Consider the following 6,000-nt stretch of genomic DNA (forward strand, 5'->3'; position numbering starts at 1 on the left):
GATCTCTTGTGAGCGTGGCTGGCTTGAAGTCTCAGGGCTGTCAGAACAACTGTGAAAGCAGTGGTGATTGGGAAGTGGTGAGGGAGAAATTCCCTGGTAAGAGTGGAGTGCTTCAGCTACAGGGCCTGATGGTTGATTTTGCTGTTGGGTGACCTCCAGCAAATCCTACCTCCCAGAGTTCACAGATTTATGTAATACTCTACCCTTGGCTGTGGGCAGGACCTGCGATTGCTTCTAAGCAATAAATAATGGCAAAGATGATGAGATATCACCCTTGTGATTAGGTTATTTATATGGCAAGGTGGTAGGCTGTCATTCCCATGAGTATCTTACAGTATATGACTTTGTTCTCAGTAGACTGGAGCTGGAGACTCTTCTTGTGAGCTTGATGAAGTAAATAGACATGTTGGAGAAGTCCATATTGCAGGTGGCCTCTAGAAATGGCAGGTAGCCTCCAGGACCTGAGGGTGACCTCCAGCCAATAGCTAGCAAAAAGCCAGGGCCCTTGGTAATACAGCCAAAAGGAAATAAATGCTGTCAACAACTTGAATTAATTTGGAAGCAGATTCTTCCTCAGTTGAGCTTTCAGATGGGAATGCATCCCAGCCAACACCTTAATTTCAGTCTGTAAAACCCAAAGCTGAGGACCCAATTAAGCTGCATCCAGATTCCTGAGCTACAGAAAACTTGAAATAATATAGGTGTGTGGTTTTAAGCTGCTAAGTTTGTTTTAATTTGTAAATAGCAATAGAAAACTCCTGCAGGCAGTTTGGGAATCATGTGAGAGATGGAGATGGAGCTGTTCTGCCCATGCTTGTGGTGAAAGAGTTCCTGACTGTAGGATTACCTCTACTTCACAGCTGAAAAAAATGAGAAAGAGCAAGTTGTAACTCATTACTCTTTATCCAATGGTCAGTGAGAAATACAGAAAGAGAGTGTCTTATTCTGACTTACGCTGGGCTTCCTCCCAGCCTTTCTGGGGGCCATAGGTTGGCATTGAAATTCATAGCAGGGGACTTTGCTTCATGTATTCTCACAACAGTGCTCTGAAAGAAGGCTTCTTGAGGGCTTCTTGTGCTTTTGTTTTCTTTCAGACAGAATCACAGAGAGGTACCACTTGTCTAAAATCATAGTACTGATTCAGGTTAATATCTGGGCATGAATGAATAACACTTATTAAGCTTATCAGTTAAGTTCTTAAAAGCTGGACTTAACTGAATATAATATTTAACATCCCTGTCCTGTAGCTATAAAGATCAGTCAAAACTGAGCTTGGATTTTTTCTTTTTAATTAATTAATTAATTTATTTATTTTTGGCTGTGTTGGGTCTTTGTTTCTGTACGAGGGCTTTCTCTAGTTGTGGCAAGTGGGGGGCCACTCTTCATCGCGGTGTGTGGTCCTCTCACTATCGCGGCCTCTCTTGTTGTGGAGCACAGGCTCCAGACATGCAGACTCAGTAGTTGTGGCTCACGGGCCTAGTTGCTCCGCGGCATGTGGGATCTTCCCAGACCAGGGCTCGAACCCGTGTCCCCTGCATTGGCAGGCAGATTCTCAACCACTGTGCCACCAGGGAAGCCCCTGAGCTTGGATTTTTTAAAAAAAAAACTTATTTGAAGAGGCTATTTTAAATTCATCAATAATATTTAAATGACAGATTTTTGTACATGTAAGTGGCTTTAATATCTCTTCCCTACTAACCACTTTCCTCATCTCATAGATGGGATTATTGAGTGTGAAAAGATTAAGTGAATTGTCCCATGTGATAACACAGCTAATTCTCACTAAAATCCAGTTTCCAAGCTCAGGGTTTCATATTGTTTTCACATATAAACTCTAGAATCAGAATTTATGGAAGACGGTAACAGTCTTATAGCTAAGTCCATACTTCTGCTTTAAACAGAACCAAATATACCCGAAGCATCCCAGACATGTAAAGATCGCTTTTTACAAAGAATTCCTAAGGAGGTGATATGATTGTTTGCTGCCTCAGCTTTAATTTCAATTGATACCTGCTGACATCTTGAGTAATAATTATCTCTATCTTTCTGGGTTAGGTATTGGTTACGGTCAGAAGTGTGGTGCCAGTTTTCACAGGCCTGTGGACTTTCGTTTTGGACTGAGGGACAAAGCACAAGGGGCTTGGGGTCACATCATCTTTGCCCTGGGTTGGGACACCAGGTAGGGATTTGGAGCAGAGGTAAAATTGGCACTTGTGGTTGAGAATCAAGGCAGGTTTGACGTGGGCTTCCTCTATGACAGCACGAAAAAGGTAAGTGTAGTGCATGGATTAAGAGCTGCTAGTTTACTTGATGCTGGCTCAGAAAAGTATGTTTAGCTCCTTCCAGGGCTGGATAAGGAATCATAGAATGTTAGAGCTGGAAGGCACTTTGGAGTTTACCTTGTTCAACCTGACATTTTACATTAATGGACCGAGATGACTTGCCCAAGAACATATAGCTAATTAGTTCAGGCTTAGAACTTGGAAGCTCCTAAGTGTCATAACTATCATTTGTTTATTTGTTTTTGTTTATTTTGTACCTTTACTACTTCTGTGTTTTAGATCTACCCCACTCAGTTATTGACACAACAGACAAGCACACATACATGCACACATGCACACATCTCTGCTTCCCTGCAAAATTACTGGAGTTGATGGTGGTGCTGATAGCCAAGGTCCAAGTATACAAAAATGCGTTGAATGCTTCTTACAGAGGGAGTGAGATAAAATAGAAAGATCACTGAATTTGGAGTTAGAAGACCAGGACTTGCCTTCAAGTTCTCACAAACGCGTAAATATAGGGGAATCACCTTTTCTGAGCCTTGGTGTCCTCATCTGTAAAATGCAGGTAGAGAGTTAAAGGTGAGAACAGTGGGTGAATGGCTTGGGAGCCATTCACTCAGGGTGAGGCTGGGACAGTGGGGTCCAGTGATTATGTTGCTGGGAGTTTGGCCACCTTGAGAGCTGCCTGTGAAAGTGCTTTGTGTACTCCAGTGCTCCACAAATGTATTGTAGTAATGTTACTCCCATGTACTGGGCACTATGGTGAAATCAGGACAAATATTGCCCGAGATATAGTCCTTGCCTCCAATAAAGTTATACTAAAGTTATAACCTTGGAGTATAAGAGAGCAGAATATGGTGAATGGCCAATGAACAGTGAGGACAAATACTTAGAAGTGAGATGACTATGAAATGCAGCAACTGGGGGAGACTAAGAGGAGCTACAATTTGGACGGGGTCATGAAGGAAATGTAGCAGACAGGAGGGGACCATCTTAACAGGTGGAACACATTGAGCCAACACATGGAAAAGCTCAAGGAGTGGTGAATATACAGAAGAGGAAATGTGTAGAAAAATATTTACAAGATTAGGATTAAGTCATGGTGGATTTTTACATCTAAGCCTCCTATTTTATTATGCAGGCAATAGGGAGCTGCAGGTGGCTTTGGAGCAGGATTACCTTGTCCAAAGTGGTGGTTTAGGAATGTCCCTTTTGCAAGGGTGTAGGTTGGTTAAAGGTAGGGAGTACAGGCAGAGAGAGCTGCTTATTCTTTTCTCTTCCTCAGCACGTCAGGGGCCTTTGTGCTGCTGATCTTTGATAATGACTCTTAGAGAAAGGTTGATATTATACCAGCCTCCATTTGGAAATGATTTCTGAAATGCCTCTACCTCCCACCCCTGCATAGGCCTGTGAGCCCTGCTCCTTACCAAACTGCACAAAACCATAAGGCTGATTGCCTTGTCTTAGTTTGGGGCCAAATGACTTTAATGACTAGCAATCATAGCACAGATGACCGACAACAAAAACATCTTTTTTTTCCTTCAAAGTACAAGGAGAATCTTGAATCCTCATAAGAGAAAAGCGACCTATTGACGTCACTGAATCCATTCCTAACAGAGTAGAAGTTTTTACTTCTCTGCATGTTTATTGTATTCTATATGCTCTCTGTCTGAGCAATGGCTATTTTACCACTTCTGGTGGAAGATTTTTCAATAGGTTAACTGTTTCACTTACTGCCATTGACATTTTTCTGATTTTCAACCAGAATATTCACATAATAAAAAAACTTGGTAATATTCCTGGTGCCCATTATGTAAGAAGCATTATTTGAATGAATATGGAAGTAATGTTTTCATATTAGGTACTTAAAATCTATAATCAATGAGAATACATTGTTTATATTGTGAAATTTTTTCTTTCAAAAGCAGACTAGTCACCAATCCAGGATCAAATTGGGAGAAAAAGAATTAGTGTGCTTCCAATCACTGAAGTGACGAACGAATATGAACATAGTGGAGAAAGAGAAGAATAATTTAGTGGGATTTTATTTTTATTCAAGTCAAAAAATAGGGAAAGACAGAGTGCTTCACTTTCTGTATAATTAAAGAGGATTTTGAGTTGGAGAACATTGCTTTGTGATTCATACAATACCCTTCCTCCCCCTTAGAAATCATCAAGATCTTTGGCTTAGATTTAAGTAATGAGACCTTCACAAAGACAGGGAACTTTAAAAATCAGAAAAATTCTTGAAATACATTCAAACTCATATAGACTTCTCTTTATTCTATATTACTTTTCATCAGATTGACCATTCTTTCTAGTCCTTTCCTATTCATCAACTTATAACCCTAAGTGTGTGTGTGTTAGTTGCCTCATCTGAAAAGTGAGGATGAAGCCACCAATACTCCTTTCAATGATGTTAGGAAAAGATGGTTACGTGATAATGAAGCTCTTATAGTTTCAAAGTGCTCTACATATTATTAATAACAGAAATTAATTCACATTCCTCTATTCCTGATGAAATGCTTTGTCAACTGGAGAACACTTCTAAATGTTAAGAAATGAAGCCTCGGAGAGGAGAGGTTATTATTAATTATTATTATTACTAGTTATTCTTCTTTTCTGATATTTGTGTAACATTGGACAAGTCACTGAACTTCTCTCACCATGCTGTATACCTGTACCTCTCATGAGGAGGTGTGCAGGTATAAACCCCTAATTCTGGTGTGCTTATCTCCACAAATCCCAAATACCTGCCTCACAACATTCCTTTACCAATGAACTAGAACAGATTAAAAGATAGCTTTATTGTACTACTTGTGCCATGAGTTGGCAACTCAGATAAGCGCCCCATACCCATCTCAGATCTAGAGAGTGGAGCAGTAATGTTTTGTCTCCACATGCTTGCACAGTTTTGCTGACCTTGGCCTTGAGGCTGGGGCTCCAATAGCATCATAAGCTGTCCATTGTGATTCAAGACATTTGTGCTCCTTAGGTAACTCTTCTGTGGCCGTCTGTGGCCTTGGCTCTGACATCAAGCAGCAGGGTATGGTGGTAGCAGCAGGGGAGTGAAGATTTTGAGCACTCCAGATCTGCTGAAAGAGTAAACACACAGTTTGGGGAATTTTCTATTATAAGCCTCACGTTTACCACAAAATTGTTGTGAAGAGCCAAAGAAAAACTATAGGTCAAAAGACTTTTAGACTGTTAATGCTATGGGGAGGTAACATTGATTGAGGGTCTAATTTCAACAGCAACCTTCTGATTTTCCTTTTTTTATTTGTTTGATTTTCAGTGAAGCAGAAGCAACCTTTTTAACTCAGTGAATGTTGATACCAACCTTCCTTGCTTCCTTAGCACTACAGAAGATGACTTTGATATCCTCATGTAGATAATTCCAGGTTAGTCCAGGGAGAAGCTCAGGGCAATATTTGGCAATGAAGAAAATTAGAAAATGTACCAGAACTATAACCCACCATAATGGAAATTAAAGAAGAATCTTGGATTCTGGGAGAAATAGTAAAATACTAATTTTACCAAAATGAAAATTCAACCTTGGGTTATCCCAGTTTGGAAAGCCTTTTCTGAGCTTCATAATCCTTTTGTTTCACTTCTCAGCAATAAAGAGAGAAATCAATTTGCCTTAAACAGTTTCTGAGGAGCAAGAGGAAGCAGGAATATAATTTCAAAGTTGTTTTTTCTTTGGTGGGGGATGGGA

The sequence above is a fragment of the Aethalodelphis obliquidens genome, unplaced genomic scaffold (genome assembly GCF_003676395.1).
Source record: "Aethalodelphis obliquidens isolate GAN/ISIS:26980383/991018 unplaced genomic scaffold, ASM367639v1 scaffold1, whole genome shotgun sequence".
Lineage (NCBI taxonomy): Eukaryota > Metazoa > Chordata > Mammalia > Artiodactyla > Delphinidae > Aethalodelphis > Aethalodelphis obliquidens.